This window comes from Taudactylus pleione, unplaced genomic scaffold (genome assembly GCF_031769625.1).
Source record: "Taudactylus pleione unplaced genomic scaffold, aTauple2 ptg000376l, whole genome shotgun sequence".
Classification (NCBI taxonomy): Eukaryota; Metazoa; Chordata; class Amphibia; order Anura; family Myobatrachidae; genus Taudactylus; species Taudactylus pleione.
This window is the reverse complement of record NW_028284777.1, coordinates 5,104,346-5,123,777: the sequence shown is the minus strand read 5'-3', so window position 1 is coordinate 5,123,777 and position 19,432 is coordinate 5,104,346. Positions and strand designations below refer to the sequence as shown.

Sequence of the window (19,432 nt, the reverse complement as noted above, 5' to 3'; positions counted from 1 at the left end):
TCCGGGAAGGAGCTGATTGTCGGCTAACAGCGGGGGGCGTGTCTGGCCAGTTATTACCCATTGGGGGCGAAGCTGGGGATGGGCCACACGATTGCGTCATCGTGGCTCTGCCCCCTCTTCACAATGCCATTATTTTTGGCATTGTTAAGCAGGGGGCGGGGCCACGATGACGCGATTCAGCGTGAATCGCATCACCGCCCCCCCCCCTTCCCGCTGCGTGGATTTCTAGTCTATTCTGGGGAAGGTCGGGAGGGTTGGTGGATGCCAGGAGACTTGCCTGCCTTTCCGGGGGGCTGGGAGCGGCACCCGATATTCGGGAGGCTCCCGGCCAAATCGGCAGGGTAGGCAAGCCTGGATTAACTTACTTTCACTTTCCCGTTAGTTAATGAGAAAATGACTAGAGTGGTTGATACTATGTGTTTTGCTTTGTGCATCGTTCTCCAGTTTTTGAGATAGTAAAACTGCCTAAAATCATTCCACAGTCAAAGCCACTTAGATATAACACCAGAGGGCTTGATTCAGGGCCGCTCGTAAGCGGCCGCTCGTTCGCTCCGAGTGATGTTCGCACATCTGCGCATGGGTCGTAATGCGCATGCGCCAACCAGTCAGTTCTATCGGAAATCGAGCGCTCGCCAAATAGCGAGTGCCTGCTAATTTGAGTGACAGGATGAGGCGTTTGTGGGTGGTAACAGGGGAAGGTGCTTGAAAACGGGGAGTGGAGATCCGAACACAGGCGTGCCAAACGGTCAAAACGGGCGTTTTAAGGGTGTGCATAATTAACAAAGCAGCGTCATCAACCACGTCACTTGGTTGTCTCTTAACCTGAACTGTTCGCATGATTTCGGTAGGATAAACCTACCACAAGCACTGTGAGCAGTTCAGACGCCTTTCGACGTACTCGATTAATCAAATAAATAGCGGAGATGACGTATGATGCGAGCGGCCAGGGGGCGTCTTTACAAAATAGCGAGTGCATGTTTCGTTCGCTCGCTCAGACATAGAGGCATCAACAGACCGCAAAGAGCGAGCGCTCAATTTAAATATCCGGCCCCTTTTTCTGAACGAACGAGCGAGCGCAAATAGCGTCCGGCTCTGAATCAGGCCCAGAGTCCGTACTGTCCAGATTTCAGTAGGACAGTGCTTGTCCGAAGGATCTGTCCACTGTCATGATCGGGGAAGTATGTGCATTTATAACTGCTCTGCATAACAGTGGCAAGTGTGTGCGCGGCAGTTACAGGGTAACAAAAGGAGAGCCGGCAGCAAACAAAGGGACAGCCTAGTGCCTTTTAGTGTTAAGCTGGCCACACACTAGAACAACTTACATCCAACCAGCCAACTTGTTGATTTGTTGGAATGAAAATCTGGTAAGGAATGGGAGTAAATGATGATCAGAAATTTACTCCTAAATGCCAGAAAACAGATGAAAATGGTCGTCAGACAAGTTTGTTAAATGTTTGATTTAAACTATTTGTTTATACAACAGTTTTGGTCCATTTTTCAGCGTCTGGGAGCAAGTTGCTGATTGTAATCCTTACCAGATTTTCATTGCAACCAATCTACTAGTTGGCTGGTTGGACAGATAATCTTTAGATGTGTGGCCAGATTTAGACAAGCTGCTTGGGGTGTGGCCATGCCCATTCAGTCTCACAAGCACGCTTTTGAAAGAATGAAACCTATGACCCGGAAATGACGATGATAGAGGGTATACAAGAAGGATTGTTTTCACTTCCTGTCACCCAGCCTTGAGGAAGGGAGGAAGCGCTCCCGAAACGTGTTGAAGGTGTGACAGGACCTGTTGCTCACAAGGGATTCCCAGAGGGACCTAAATAGAGACTCGTTTAGAGGTAGTCCGGAATACCTCCAACTAAAAATCTACGTGCCCTATGTTAATGAGACGTCTGGCAAGTGCCCATCTATTTTAATCTTGGATAAGTGTATTTTATTGGTGTATATTGTGCAATACCAGAATACACAATTTAACTTTACATTATTAATAAATACTTTGCTTATAAGGAAATATTACACCATGGTTGTGGTATAATTTTTTTGTTTTGCATGTTATGGATATCAATTGAGAAAGGATTAAAACTCCAAGAAGAGGATCCGTATACTTTGAAGGGAAGTACCTATATTTCTGACTAGACACGAGCGCATTTTAGCTTTCAAATTTTACTTTTATATTTTCATTTACATTTGAACGTAAGTCAACTTTATGACACATCTCACATATGAAGCAGTACACGCTCACTTTAACGCGTGCTCATACGTATTGCTTTCACAATCTCAAAAGTAGGCAAGTATGGTTAAGTGCCAGAAGCCCGCCTCAACCCCTACTCACTGTAACTCTCCCCTCACTACACTAAGCTTCAGTGCCCCTTGATTCTCCTACCCGGATCACTGTGTCTTCTATTGCTTCTGCTGACTGAGCTCCGATCTCTAAACATTGCAGTGCATTTCCTGGTCACATGACACATCCAAGGTGTCCATCAGTGTTCAATGCACCACCCCCTCCATACTCAGAGGCATGCCTTTATTAGCTCTCTTTCTATGCTCCGCCTCCAGCCCTGCAAGCAAGGTCTGACTATACAGAAGGGAGGCTGAGCTGTTGCTGCCTCATCTCTTGTCTCCCTGAAGTCCGAGGGAGCTCCACAAAGCTGGTGAGTGTTAACTACAAAAATGATTACAATAAACAAAGAAGATGTTTATAAGTTATAAATGTTGTATTATATCAAATCTCAGGAGTATTACAGGGGAGGTTCTGCATGAATAATGGCATTGCGTGCAGTTAGTGCGTACCTCTGATTATTTAATTCTGAAAGCTGAAAGTACCTATGATATTTAAACTCGGATTCTGGCCTTCCTTTCTATGAAATGTGAAAAATATAAATTGAAAAGCATACAGTTCTTCCAAGAGCATGACAGCATACTTATTTTTCTAAGTATCAAATACTGTAATGACTACTGTGGGGAAGTGGTGAGGGGATAGTTTAGAGTTTGCATAATAAAGTCTACAACAAAATAAAAGGAAGTTAAATAAGATCATACCATAAGCTTTACTGTGCCTGTTGTGTCTTAACAATTATTGACCAACAGCGAAAAACTAATTCAAAGAAGAAAATGTAATATAGCACACATCACATGAATATAAAACAGCTACTTAAATAAAAAGAAAAAGAAATCAGGAAACACATAGTACGCATCTAAATCAGGGCTTGACAAATTTGTGTAAAATCTAGGAGCCAGTTTAAAAGTTTAGGAGCCAGACCATCGTCTGCGACCAAAATACATGAAAACTTGTATAGGCCACCACACGTCTATTAAATGCCCCTTAATCTCCATGCATGCCATCAGACTACCAAACATGCTTCTTCAATGGTCATCAGATTCTATCACATGCTCATAGCTGTCCCCATGTTATGCCACACAATATACCCCAAATTCAGTGAAGCCCTTTCACAACACTGCACACAGCACATACCTGTTTCAAAAGTTGATCTATCTAGCACTGAGTAGCTACAGGGGGAGCAAACGAGCGGCCCTCTAGCTGCTATGGAACGACACATACCAGCATGTCCTGCAACAATTTGGCTGCTAGGGCATGCTGGGAAGTGTAGCTCCATATCAGCTGCAGTGCTTCACGTTGCCTACGCCTGGTCTAGCACATCTAAGACTTTCTCCTTTATGCGATAACTATTGAGTCCTTTACACAAATGGAAATTATACTTTGGCTTAGTCGAATGGCAGGTCTCAATACAAAGGTGTGGATGGCAAAAAGTCCCTGTAATCCCCTCCTCCAGAATAAGACCAGGCCTCTCCATTCATAGCACCATTGACAGATGACAGGACAGAGGGACTTTCCCTTATAGTCACTGCACCAGGCTGAGGAAACTTGTAGGGGAACTAAAAGTACAAGCATGCACTGTAGAAGCCCCAGGCTGTAGGGGTTGCAGGCTTATCTACCCCATGTTGTTCAAGCTAGGAGGGCTATCAGCCACTTACTTTAAAAGTCTGAGCCCTCATCCCCGTTGGACTGTGTTTGTATGGGCTCCCTGTCAAAGTTGATCCCGCAGGGTGTGAGACCAGGGAGCAGCGGCGGCCCCAGCACTTTGGCGGAGGACCACAGTCCTGCAGTAACACAGGCAGGGTGGGCTCCATCCATTCTGGCGGGCAGTCACAGCGTGGCAGCATGGCCCGTGAGACTGTCGGTCCGTCCGTCTGTCTCCCTACACAGTGAGGCTGAGGCAGCTCTGGTGACTTTTTCACAACAAACGCTGCCTTGCAGGAGGCGGAGCCACACTGATTGAATATGGCGGGTACACACTCCTCTTCCTGTGACAGGCATGCCTCTCTTATTCCTGTAACCATCTCCAGAGGAGCACTTTTTTTTTTTAACAATTCGCTGTACTTGTACTGTGCCTGGCTCTCAAAAAGGGTCCGTCTATGCAAAACATGCGCTCGCTCTTTGTGGTGTAAGGATGCCTCTATGTCTTAGCGGGCGAGGGCTTATTGCGCTCGCAAGTGTTTAAAGACGCCCCTTGCCACTCGCAACAAACATCATCTCCAGGAAATGTAGGATTAATCGGGACCATCGGGAGCCATCGGAGCTGCTCGCAAAACTTAAGGTAGACCTAGCCTCCCGCAAGCAGTGCGAGCAGTTCAGGGAAAAATCATCCAAGTCACATGTGTAATGACGCTACTTTGCTAATTATGCACACCCATTAAACTCCGTTCTGACTGTCGGGCACGCCTGCGTTCGCATATCCACTCCCCCGTTCACAAGTACTCGCCCCTGTTACCGCCTACAAACGGCACTATTGGTCACTCAAAATAGCGGCCCGACTGCGGGCTACCGGCGAGCACTTTCCCATCGCACTGACTGGTTTGCGCATGCGCATTGCGAATTATACGCAAGCGCAGATTGAGAAAAATCACTAAATGTGAGCAAGCGCAGCATAGCGAACGGGTCTGAATCAGGCCCTTAGTCGCCAGGTCTAAAATCTTGGTCGCCAAGGCGACCGGGATTTGTCGAGCCCTGATCTAAATAAATACCATAAGCAAAAAACAATACTACAATAAAAAGAAACATCACATGACACGTCACATGACAACTTCTGTGAGGACCTAAGGGTCCAAAACCTGGACTTGATATCAGAATAGCAGCACACCTGTCAAGTTAGCAGTTGCCCCAGCATTAGTACAGCTGATGACCAATGAGAATCCGCAATCACAGATAGTGCAGCCTCTCAATGGTCCTCTTGCGCACACCCCACAAAATAGGCAATCTATATACACTGGTTTTTAAGAAAAAAATACTGTCAGATCAATAGCACAGCATGCATGGCTTTTCGCAATTATTGATTTGTCTCATCTTTGCGTCAAAAAACTACTGACCATTTCGTTTCTCAAAGAAATCAATGATTTTGTATGTTGTGTGGAGTTTGCGGCGTGGTCACACACAGGTGAATGCAGCATTTCAGAGCTGAATATATATTGCGCATGTAAATTGAACTGATCAGGTTTAAAAATATATGAGCTAAACAGTAGTAACATCAATTGGGTTGTACATAATGGGCCATGTGCAGAGATGGACGGAAATTCGATATGTGCTCCAGTATTGTGTGCACATTCACCCATATGCAAACATGCCAGTACTACAAAGCTAGCAGAGAGCCTGCCCCCTTTCTTATACCTTAGCTGCTACTAGCCATCACATCAGTACACATTTGCATTAGCTGATACAAGGTGCAATGCACAGTGTAGGGCGACTGCCGATCCGTCGGCAGATGGATTGTGCTGTCACTGCCGGCAATCGTATGGTCCCCGCTGACCGCACGATATGCCGGCTCCCTCCTCCAACTGAATGGGATCGTACATCGCCTCCCAGATCTGATGAACCTGCGGGAAGATCTGGGGATGCGATATACGATCCCGCAGGAGCGCGTAGCACAATATCAGGTACGATATCGTGCCGGTACACCATGCCCATACACGGCACGATATAGCACCTATATTGTGCCGATCCGTCGGATCGGCACTTATATCGTGCCGTGTATGGGGGCTTTTACATAGCTTGCAGATATTTTGACACTCACTGAACAGTTACCCCTCTTCAGTCCTAGCTGTTGATGCAATTCAAATGTATAGGACTCTGCAACTTCTGTACTTGCGTACACAGTTACCGAGCACGTGCAGTGCGTTAATGCAAAAAACGTCCTGCAAAGAGGAATACGTTCAACTCCGCATCTGGGTCAATGTGAGCCAAGTTAGCAAACTCATTAGTAACTTTACAACACAAAACCATAATAAATACCAATGTTGTTAAAAATACAAACTTGCCATAACTGTATAGTGCCTTTGGCAACTAGCATAATTACAACTAAACTTAATGAACCCAAGGAATACATGAACAATTGTTATACTTGAGAGCTTGGGGTCATTCCCATGCTGTCATAGTTCTACTCTACACTCGCCTAGTGAGGCACAAACTATGCTAGCTTTTTCTCATATAAACAATTCCAAAATGGCATTAATTTAGTAAGTACACTGCAGCTCTATTTCACATTCCAAATCACAAAGGCATTGCATTCCAGTCTGTTGGTAAAATGTTAATCTGATTAAGTTGTGCCACTGTACAAGCAAAAACCGCTGGGGACCATAGGTTAACTAGTGCCAAACCATTAAGCCAAAAGTTAAGGTTTCAACAATGGTGTAGCTCTCTAATTATACATGCAGCGCCTGCTTGGAAGTCTGTTCTAGAATTATAATAAGGTGATCGTCAGGCAGCACCACTTTCCATACTACAGCTGCTGCTTAAGTATATATGGAGATTTTAACAAGCAAATAGCGTAAATGATTTGAGTTTGAGCAGTGCAAAACATTTCTACAGAAATGCATATCGCTTTATTATACTTGTAGATAAAAAGATATTTTCAGTAGTGATTATTCTTAAAAGCCAGGTAATTTGCAATACAATCATGGTGCTAAAAATAAAAAATAAAAAACTATAAAGCTATTTTATTTTTGTGTTGTAATAATTCTACATCATTAGAGTCATCGCGTATAGTCTCGTGGCTCTTTTTTTCTATGCTTTTTGCTGAATTCATATGTAGCAGTTCATGTGTAGCAGTTTGCCTAGGTAACAAGTTCAACATTAGGTCTAAATCAATAGAGTTCAATCTTACGTAATTGTTCAACAAGGCGTCTGGGTCCATACACAGCCATGATATTTCTCCTTTGTTGAAGATAAAAGTGTGTCTCCTACAACAGTGATTTACATGTTTGTCCTATTGTTTCCAAACCGGCACTTGTTAACTTGATCCTAGGGGCCTATTTATCAACACTAAAATAAAGTTTTTAAAGGACATTTTCCTTAATTGACGTTATTTTAGTATTCATGAAGATACTTAACGTAGGAGATATCACTGATATCTCCTGGTTAAGTCACCCTGCATTAATTGCCACACAACATTACCGCAGCTGCAGGCAGTGCTGCGCATGTGCTGGTTTTACAGATGTAACAGCGCATGCACAGCACAGATTCCAGCTGCGGTAAGTTAGTGTAGAGAGGGAAAACTATTTCCTGAAAAGCTGTCATCGCAAAAATGACAGCTTTTCGGAATAGATAGTTATGGAGAGGAGGAATGATGAATTCCTCCGGTAATTAGGTAGAACTCCATGCGAGTTCTAAATCTAATTACCTCCAGAGAAAGTTTAGGTATGATGAATAGGCCCCATAGTCTTTATGTCACAGACGGTATATTAAACAGAACGACATTATAGGGGTAGAAAGGTTTGCAAGATTATTAAATGCCTTAAGGCAGGGGTCTTCAACCTTTGGCCCTCCAGCTGCTGTGGAACTACAGATCCCAGGATGCCCTGCCACAGTTTTAGCATGCTGTTACATCAAAATGGTGGCAGGGCATGCTGGGATGTGTAGTTCCACAGCAGCTGGAGGGCCAAAGGTTGAAGACCCCTGCCTTAAGGGGTCTATGTACTAATAATCACGGAACTGCTGCGATTAGTAAGTATCCATATTGCCAGGGATATTTTAATTGAAACGTAAATCGTAAATCTCGCTGTCCCTGCGAGTTATATCAACGGCAAATTGTAGAAATCTTTTACAGAAGTGAAAATCTTCTCCGGAGGAAGCTGACACTGCGCATGTGTCAGCTTCTGGGGCCAGCTGGGGGCTGCAGGGGAGAAGTCGAAAGATCTCTCTCCTGCACCTGGAGCCTCCATAGGCTCGCAGCAATTTATACCATTTGAAGATGGTGTAAACTACCGGGCCCAAACACTGTATAGCTTCACTTTTGGAGTTTGGTACATAGGGGTCAGATCGTAGTCTCCATTGATAATAATGGGGACCGCGATCTGCAGTGCTAATTAGCATATTGCTGAAGGTTTCTGTAAAATCCCCTGCATTTGTGTCATTAGTACATAGCTACAATACATAAAATTATGCAGTTTCTACATAATTTTATGTAAAAACCCCCCCCCCCAAAAAAACAGCTTAATACATAGGGCCCTAGTCTAAATAATGCAAGTCTAAATAAGTGCAAGGATAGGACACACTGGCAAAGTATATATGTCACACCTAATTGTCTCCTACAGAGATCAAAACTATGCTAATTCTGGCTATACATAAACATTGTATACCATTGAAACTAATTTATAATTAACTCACAACACAGATTAGCCATTATATCAGAAATAATCTGCATTATTATAAATCATTTACACCAGTTTAAAAGTCCATTGGGACTATATATGGGAGTTCTAAAAAAAATGAAGAACGCATCTTCATTTAACATGTCTATGATGGGACTTTAAAAAGGAGTGATATGAATAAAAAAAATAGGACAGCTCAAAAAGGGTATTTTAAAATGTTCCAAGAAATCATCTTGTTGACTGTAGCAAATAAAGTACTGTAGTATTTTTGAGCATCGTTAGTATATAAACTAGTGACCACACTTTTTACTACTGGTCGTCCATGATGTTGGTAATATACACATTTCAAATTAGAACATGTAAGCAGGTGAAAAGATAATCAATGATCAATGGAGATTTCAATATACCAGATGTGAACTGCAATTCACCAGTTATTAAATCCGTCAATAGTAGTAACATTCCAGACTGCTTGTGTCCAACAATTAGAGAATGAATATGAAAGTATGCAATCCTAGATTTACGTTTCACAAATAGAGACATAAGGATCGATTCGGTTAGCCACAAGCCGGCTCACCCCACGAGTAAGTGCGCACATATATTGCACTAATGGTAGCCCTTACCTTGAGGATTTTTGTTCGAAATACCTTCCTTGTTATAGATATAACAATACAAACCAACATTTTTATATGGCTTTTTCAGTTATTTAGGTTATATTGCTTCCTTAACACCGATTTATTTTTTTTTATTTCACATGCAAAAAACAAAAACAATACGAAACAAAAAACCCGCAGGGAAAAACTTCCTCAAAAACAAACAGTGAAAAAGAGAAACTTTTTGCATACATGCAGCAATAAAACAAAACCACACTAGCATAAAGATTTTCGATTTCAAAGCGGCTGACTTTAGATGAATCAGAATTGATGTGACTGACAAATAGGAATTGATATGAGTGTAGGAACAGTGTAATAAACTAAAAAATACACTATCAAATACAACAGAACTGTAACACATATTAGTAAACAATAATGAAATAAAAACTCAATATGGTTTCCCAAGGACGTGGCAGTTGTTATAAGTTCTAAGAAGCTGAAACCCTAATTAGAAAATGAAAAAGGAAACATACCGTAGTACTGTGCAAAAGTTTTATGGTCCCCACACACGATACGATTTTTATGAAACGATATAGCCGTTTTCGACCAGTTGGAACGACATATCGTTTAGAAAGTGCCATGTGTGGGCATGATAACAATGCTGATGCGCGCTCCCGCTGTCGTTGATCGTGGTCGCTGATCACTTGAACCTGCAGAAAGGTATCGACCTGTCTACCACGATTTGGCACACATCGTTCCGTATGTATGCACAATGAACAATGTCATGAACGATGAACAATTTGTCGTCAATTTTCCTGGCCACTCCCCTCCACCATTTTGTACCAAACGACGTGGAGACAGAAGATGCATCGTGAGGTTGTTTGCTGCCAAACGATATAGCATTAACGATTTTTATTCATTAACGGCCCATCTATATCGTTTGTACAATCATTCCATGTGTATGCACAATATCGTTTGTCCAGGAGTTCAAGGGAAATCGCTAACGAGATTGGATCATTACCTACATTGTTCCGTGTGTAGAAAAAATGCTGCAAAGTAAGAATGCTTGAAAAAATTGAATTTTAATACTTTATTTTTATCTATTATCAAAATGCAATGTGAATGAACAGAAGAGACCTCTAAATCAGATCAATATTTGGTGTGACCACCCTTTGCCTTCAAAACAGCATCAATAATTCAAGGTACATTTGCACACAGTTTTTGAAGGAACTCGGCAGGGAGGTTGTTCCAAACATCTTGGAGAACTAACCACAGATCTTCTGTAGTTGTAGGCTTTCTCAAATCCTTTCGTCTCTTCATGTAATCCCAGACAGACTCGATGTTGAGAAGATGGTTCATAATGACATTGGCTATATGTTTGGGGTCGTTGTCCTGCTGCAGAATAAATTTAGAGCCAATCAGACACCTCCCTGATGGTATTGCATAATGGGTAAGTACCTGTCTGTATTTCTCAGCATTGAGGACACCATTAATCCTGACCAAATTCTCAACTCCATTTGCTGGATTGCAGCCCCAAACTAGCAAGGAACCTCCACCATGCTTCACTGTTGCCTGGAGACACTCATCATTGTACCGCTCTCCAGCCCTTCGACGAACAAACTGCCTTCTGTTACAGACAAATAGTTCAAATTTTGATTCATCAGTCCAGAGCACCTGCCGCCATTTTTCTGCACTATAGTTCCTATGTTTTCATGCATAGTTGAGTCACTTGGCCTTGTTTCCACATCAAAGCTATGGCTTTTTGGCCACAATTCTTCCATGAAGACCACTTCTGGCCAGACTTCTCCGAAAAGTAGATGGGAGTACCTGGGTCCCACTGGTTTCTGCCAGTTCTGAGCTGATGGCACTGTTGGATATCTTCCAATTTCGAAGGGAAGGAAGCATGATGTGTCTTTTATCCTTCCTTGGCCGACCACTGCGTCTAGGGTCCTCAACGTTGCCCATATATTTGTGCTTCTTCAAAAGAGATTGAACAGCACATCTTGAAACCCCAGTCTGCTTTAAATCTTTACCTGGGAGAGACAATGCTGATGCAGTATAACTACCTTGTGCCTTGCTGCTGTGCTCAGTCTTGCCATAGTGTATCACCTGTGACATGAAACTGTATTCCACAACCTCACCTTGTAGCAGAGTTTGGCTGTTCCTCACCTAGTTTTAAGCCTCCTACACAGCTGGTTCTGTTAATGACTGTGTTTTAACCTACATATGAAAATGATGATCATTATCACCTGTTAGGTGTATGATTAACCAATCATACCAATCTATTATCCTACAAAATCCCTGACTTTGTGCAAGTGTACCTAGAAGAACTGATGCTGTTTTGAAGGCAAAGGGTGATAACACCAAATATTGATTTGATTTAGATTTGTTTTTTGTTAATTCACTTTGCATTTTGTTAATTGATAAAAATAAACTATTAAAATTCTATTTTTGAAGCATTCTTACTTTGCAGCATTTTTTCTACACCTGCCTAAAACTTTTGCACAGTATTGTATAAATCTAGTCTTAAGATACAAAACAAACAAAATGTTCTAAAGTGCAAGCAGAAATGTAATTTACAAAAAAACTCAATAGTAAAAAGAAAAGGGTATGAATAGTAAAGGTGCATACACACACAACGATTTTTTGAACGATTATCGTTAAACGATAATCGTTTGTAAAAATCGTTCACTTTCTGAGTCAAACGATAAACGATTTTTGTTCATGCGCGTTCACGTTTGTAGTTTGTAGTTCAGTCAGACTTGTCAACTCAACGATTTTCAGTAAGGGAATATGCAAAAATCGTTTATAGTTCTAGAAAATCGTTCATTACATTTAAATGAACAACTTTAGTAAATGATTGTAGTTCATTTTTTCAAGGGAGAAAATCGTTTACTAAAATCGTTCATTAACTAAATCGTTGTGTGTGTATGCAGCTTATGGAGCATACACACGGTCAGATTTGTCAGACTTGTCAGATTTGTCAGATGAACGATTGAACGATTTGAACGATTTTACCAAAGTTTTGAACGATTTGAACGATTTTACCAAAGTTTTGAACGATTTGAACGATTTTACCAAAGTTTTGAACGATTTGAACGATTTGAACGATTGAACGATTTTTGACTGCATTAAAATGAATGGAATCGTCCAAGTCTGACTGCAAACACATCAGATGTCAGAAATCGTTATCTGACAAACGGGAACGCGCATCGTTGATCGTCCATCGTTCAGGTATGTCAGATATGTCAGATTTTCCTTCAGATATGAACGACTGAACGATTTTTAAATCGTTATCGTTCATATCTGAAGGAAAAGTCTGACCGTGTGTATGCACCATTAAGACTAATAGCTGAAGGGTTGGTTATGTTGAAGGAGAAAATGACTTTCAGACTAATACCTCTTTTCCACCAAAAACCCAGGTCCAACCTGGGTTTTCAGACATGGTTCCAACCCAGGTCAGACACAGTTTACACAGCACCATTGATCTGGGTTATTCTCTGGTCAGCCCCGTTAACACTGAACTTGTGTCTGCCCTGCTAAACTTGTAAGGTCATAAAAAATGGGATGTGACTGCTCCACAACCACCAATCAGTTAATTTTATGCATGATCCAGGTCGAATAACCCATTGTTGCGACGTTTATACTGCACCATTACCCAGGTCCATCATGGGTCTGACCCTGGTAGCTTCCTGGGTTGGATTGCCAGGTCACTTGACCCGGGTTGTTTTTCAGGGACCCTTTTACACTGAGCTGCGACCTGGGTCGACCCAGCAAAAACCCAGGTTTTTGCTCTGGTGTAAAAGGGGTATAAGATATAAAGGGGTAACCTACATAAGGAAATGTTATTCCCTACTGTACCATATAGACAGAAAATATACTGTAGATACTACAAAAGAGGTGTTATGTGTACATATGCCATAGGATCCAGATGGTATACATTAAGTAGTACTTGCATCGCTATTAAACAATCTTTTTCACCAATTACTGCCGGCTACACAGTTCCATGGAGGTATCCGGATGAGAGGTCGACAGTTAAAATGTTGATACCAAATTGTTGGCATGCACTAGGTCAACAGGGACAAAAGGTCGACATGCACAAAAAAAGTCAACAGGTACGGTCAACTGACAAAAGGCATGCGCAGTGTCAGTTTCTCAAGAGGAGTCTCTAACAAATATGAAAGACCTGTACAATATCCCGGGGATGTAACAATGTACTAAGTGTGTGTAACTTACAAAGACAGCAGTTAACACTACTGCTTTCCCTGCGGGTTACACTTAGCATATAGCCCAGACATTTAAAAAAATTAAACAGTCCATCATGAGACGAGCTGTTAATAATCACGGCAGTATCGCGATTATTAATACATAGGCCACTAAATGTGATTAGAACACTTAACAAAATATCAGACAAAAGGAACAGTAATACATATACACAAACAGTATTTTTGATGGAATAATACAATAGAGTGAATTAGCTACAGTATTACAACGAGCAGACTAGATGGACTAGACCAGAGGTAGGCAATCTGCGACGTTCCAGATGCTGTGGAACTACATATCCCAGCATGCCTTGCCAGAGTTTTGTTGTTAGAGTATGTTGAAACTGTGGGAGGGCATGCTGGGATGTTAAGTTCCACAGCAGCTGGAGGGCCCTATGTTGCCCAAGACTGGTTTATATCATATGAAATCACAAATCAAGGTAGGACTACCATTATATCGATCAGTAATCCTGAAAGGCAGTGCACACTCTGCACTATCAACATCCACAAACAAACAAAACATATAAAGATGTAAACTGTGTTCAATATTTCTTTCAAGTTCCAAAAAAAAACAAAACAAAAAAAGGGCTGGCAGAGCAATATTTAATAAACAAGATTATATGAAGGTTGGAAACTTTTACAGAGAGCAACAGAGATAAATCATCCACTCCCTGCCATAGAAACCCATTGTTGCTTTCACACATGTCTTTAATGAAGTGTCCTGTTTATTGCTATGTCTAATGGGAGTGGGTAACATTATGAGGGACTGGGAGGACAAAAAAAAAAAAATCATTCATAACAATAACCAAAAACGACTGAGAGGATTTATTCTTCCTGAGTCAAAGACATGAATTGGTTCGAATCAGGGACTGATCATTGGAAAATATAAAGAGAATAAATCTAAGTCTGGGGCCCCTTAATCTGCAACACCTTCTCAACATTCTTGCTATGTAAGAGCTACTAAAACTATGGGGAGAAAAAAAAAAACCACAATAAGATTTCACAGCCCACCCCCTCCTAGGTTCAGAGCACGGCCAGATAACCACTAGGGAGCATCCTCCACCTTCCAGCCCCGGTGCAGAATGGCACTGAACGTGTTAACCGTCCTCTCTCTACAATCCGCAGACATGTAACTCATTCCATACCAACACAGGCACACACTATTCAATATCTCAGAACATTTAGCAGAAAAGAAAAGTGCTACTACAGTATGTGGCACTAAATACATACATCTGATAAAAAGTGCATCAATAAATACATCAATAATAGACACACACAACAGTTAACAAATACACAGGTTCACAACAACAAGTGTTTCATATTACAAGAGTTAAAGTTACATTGTGATTCCATGTGCCAGGAGGAATATGTATGTCACCTAAGCAAATTGTGAGGGGTATTTCTGATCACACGTGAGCTATGTGCATGCTTACCTCTCACAGGAGGGGTCTAGCACTTGTACATCAGACTTTGTCGCTTTTTTGCCCCTCTTGTAGTTATTCCCAGTGTCAGATTACTCTTTCTAGAAGTTTTGGGGAATGAGATCAGGAGCCAGAGGGGAAAACATCCAGTATGGCAGCAGCAGCAGCAATATGAGCATCTCCTGGTACAGATACGGCCAAGGGCCTCCCGAGTCAGCCTGAGTGTATCCAGGGACTGGACCACATGCCAGAGTCACAAAGCAGCAAATTCCAGCTCTCTGCACACACACACAGGTAGCAGACAAAGTGCAGTTCAGTGGCTGCACATAAAGAAAAGGTGCTGATCTTCTACCCAAGTCTGTCCCGTACGATCCCCATGTTCAGCTGCAGTTCCCTCTTTGTTGTTGTGTTGCTACTTCTTTAGTGCAGGGCTGGATCTTGTAACCATTGTAACAGGGACGCACAGGCTGCCTATCACACTGCCAGGCTCTCCCTCTCTGACTCCCCCCTCTCCTCCTTCTCCTCCGCCTCCCCCTACACAGCACCTCTCACAGGCTCTCTGCTGCCACTTAATGGTACATTCGCATCTATTGAGCCGATTTGGATTACAGCTCCTTAAAATTTCTCTCAACACCAAATACTATTACTTATAAATAAACCTTATTAACATTAAGTAATATATGTGTGAAGTTTTCATACATTGCTAGAGCTTCCCTGTGGGATATTTTATGTCAATTTGCTGTTTAATTCAGTGCCAGCTACTGTTTTCTGCCATGCTTTAGTTTAGAGCAGTGGTTCTCAAACTCGGTCCTCAGGACCCCAGACAGTTTACTTTTTCCAGGTCACCTAGTAGGTGCACAGGTGCATTCATTACTCACTGACACATTTTAAATAATCCACAGGTGGAGCAAATTATTTCACTTGTGATCCTGTGAGGAGACCTGGAAAACATGCACTGTTTGGGGCCCTGAGGACCGAGTTTGAGAACCTGTGGTTTAGAGGCTAATGCTGGCCACCTGCACAGTATCACCACTTATGTGGTTCCAACTTCCAAGATAAATCCCCCAAAATTATCAGATTGAAATTGATTACCATACCAGTCATTCATCCCTTGGGCAAAGTGTGTGGACAGAGCTAATACTGTTCCTGTCGACCATCGCTGCAGAGTGTGTGTGTGTGTTATCATTGTCGTTCACTACACTACAGGGTGCCCACACTGAATGATATGTCATTCAGTGCAGGCACAATCAATCATCTGCAAACATGCTGAACCTGACGATATCGTCAGGTTGACCAGCATGTTTGAATGATGATAGATGTCTAAAAGACCAAATTTTCAAACGATTATCGAACGATTTTATCGTTATCTTTCAATCGTTCATCTTAATCGTCTAGTGGATAACCCCCTTAAAAGAGGATGGCCTTATAATTGTTGGCTTGGGTATGGCCTGCTCAGTGTCACAGTCACGCAATAAATAGTAGCATGTGGCCAAAGGATTCATGACCAGCAGTGCCATAGTAGAAAGGGTTTTTGATGCCCAGTGGTGAGAAATATGGTGGTAGATGAATGAGATTTTGACGCCATTTGTACACTGATGGCCCCATCTCAAGTGACTGGTTGAACCAATAATTTCTTAGTGGTCCATGAAGACACAACCCTCCTAAACTGTCTTTGACTTTTCTTCAATAAAATAGTGGCGCCCTAACCATAAGCAGCTCAGACAACAGAATTTTTGGGACTGCCCCCCACATCCCGGCCTCCATGGTAGGTACAGAGTTGAAATAAGCAGGGCTTAAAGTGGTTCCAGAGACATGGTGGAACTTATCCCCCATCATACGCCACACACTCACGCTGCTGCTTGTCCTCCTTCAAATTTCAACAGGCTGGCAGAAAAACTCTGACATGGTGTCTTGCCACAGAGTTGTAGCTAGGATTGATGATGACAAGGGCGAATAAAGGAAATAACTCAGCTTAAAGGTTCTTTAAAATTGTGGCTGAATATGTTGAAGTATTTTGTACGCTACTATGCATCACAATCTTGTAGAGTGTCACAGTGGGACACAGATGCGTACCACTTAGCTCCACTGAGACCCTGCAATACTGTATATCCACTATCGTCTGCATACCTGCTGTCAATGCTTGTATTTGTACTGCTACTCACATGCATCACCGGAAGGTGCTCTATATGTTTCCACTCAAGCTCTGCTTTATCCAGATACTGAATGTATGTAACATGCGCCTGCATAAATTTACTACCACTCAATAAACTATACTACTGGTTGACAGGGGTCTATTTATCAAGCAGTGAAAAGTGTGGAGAAATGGACCAGTGGAGAAGTTGCTCACAGCAACCAATCAGCTCCTACCTATTATTTTATAGACTGTACTTGATCAATGCTACTTCAAAGCTGATTGGTTGCTATGGGCAACTTCTCCACTGGTCCACTTCTCCACACTTTTCACTGCTTGATAAATAGACCCCTAAGTCCTGGGCTGTTTGGTGACTTTGAGGATACGCTGGCGTATACTATTACTCTGCTCAAACCATCACCAAATAGTACACACATATTCAACAGATTATAGGCCCATGCACAAAAGCACCAAGGAACACAGGCAGGGCCGGCGCTAGTCTGTGCTGCACCTAGCACCGTCCTGTGTTTCCGCCCCTTCCCTCCTCTGATCCCTCCCCCTGAGCTTAAATATAGACTATAGCGCTGGGAGGGAGGTGGGCGTTTCCTGCGCCCTCCGGAAACAGTAGCGCTCCGGGCGACGGACCGCTTTGCCCGTGCCTGGAGCCGCTACTGAACACAGGCCCCAAGCACCTAAAAGCCCAAAAGCACACAGATGCCATAGATGCAGGGTGGGGGCTGCTATTAGGCAGCTGTAGCCATTTGCCTAGGGGCGCCTACCACTAGAGGACACCTCTGAGCCTGTCTACCAGCAGCCTGAAGGATGTCTCTGATAGAGACATCATTAATCGACATGCTGCCAGCGGCAACTGCGGGTGCTTGCAAGCGCTGTCACTTTTTCCCAGGCTCTCTAAGCTGTGCTGTCCAGGCTGTCATTCCTCACACAGTCAGCCTGACAGGACAGCTCTGGCCCTGGTCTTTCCTTCTCTCCCCTTTCTTCACTCGAGTCCCAGGCCAGCCAGTCACAGAGTAGCTCCACCCCCATGATGAGTTAGTTTCTGAGACGAGAATGCTGTGATAGAAGGGAGCAGCAGCTGCATCTGGTAAGTGATGTGTGCTGCTGACTGTCTATAACCTGTATCAGAAGTAAATGAGTGCACCTGTCATTTTTTAGTTTCGCAAACACATCTATGTTCTCCCCCCTCCCCCCTGCTGCTGGAGGCTGATAGAGATAAGCAGGGCTGCCAAGAGCCGCGCTGGGCCCGGGTGATGGGGCGTGGCCTAATCGCGGGGTGTGGCCACGCCCCCTTAGGAAAAAAACATCAGATTTTTTTTTGCAGCGATGCTGAACGTTGGGAGGGGGGCGCTGAGAGCCCCTCCGCCCGGCGCACCTCCAATGGGGGGAGGCGCAATCAGTGTGATTTCTCCCCTCATAGACATAGGAGACTGCTCCAGCTGCTGCTTAGTAGCTGTGAGCAGTCTCCCACTGCAGCCCATCACACAACAGTGTGCTGGGCTGCTGTGATGTAGAAGGGAAGGGGGGCAGTGCCGGGCCCCTCCAGCAAGTCCGGGCCCAGGTAATTTGTACCTGCCCCCCCTCTCGGTGCCCCTGGAGATGAGCAAGGGTTTAGTGCTCCCAAACACAAAGTGTGCATGACATGTGGAGCAGATAAGGGATCTGGACTATGGGCCTGATTCAGAGCCGAACGCTCTGACCAGAGCGCTCGCTCTGAATCAGGGCCCTCCATGAAAATGGAGCGGCCTCCTGGCCGCTCGCATAGCTGTGGGTGACCATCCACAGCATATGCGAGCGTCCATGATGATGGTCGCGATGGTCTTGACCATCGCGACCATCGGGCTTGCGACGGAGACCCTGCGGTAGGGTCTCGGTGACCGCAAGCCCTGGAGTGATTTTGGCTCTATCAGAGCCAAAATCACTCCCACTGACATCATTAGTGATGTCAGTGGGGCCGGCTTCAGATGGTAGGCAGGCACGCCCATCCTGCGCTCGCGAGCGGGTCTGAATGACCCCCTATATCTTAGGTCCTATAAGCTATATATTACTCTGATCTCCTAATTTGCTCAACCCTACAATTATACTGTATTATACTTGAACACTGGATTGTAATGTTTTAAAAATGCACTTTGATTTTTGCAAATCTGCTGATATGTTATATATTATAGGCTTGTTATATCACCCCTTTAATTCTGGACATGTGAATACTATTAGGGAGCTGTAGTGGATGTGTATGTGTCTGTGAGCTGGGTTTGGGGGATGCAGGGACGGTCTTGTGAACCTTTGCCTAGGGTGCCTTGACACCTTGCACTGGCCCTGCATAGATGTGCAAGTACAGAGTGAACA

The 19,432-nt window shown here is 43.4% G+C and overlaps 1 protein-coding gene across 1 annotated transcript in view; it reads right to left on the bottom strand.

The window, feature by feature from the left end:
• Nucleotides 1–15,406, bottom strand: part of PTPN13 (protein tyrosine phosphatase non-receptor type 13) — a 383,825-nt gene extending 368,419 nt beyond the window's left edge. The window contains exon 1 of the mRNA XM_088445047.1: nucleotides 14,953–15,406. The gene's annotated coding sequence lies outside the window, so the exon portion shown is untranslated. The remainder of the gene's footprint in view (nucleotides 1–14,952) is intronic.
• Nucleotides 15,407–19,432: the final 4,026 nt, after the last annotated feature.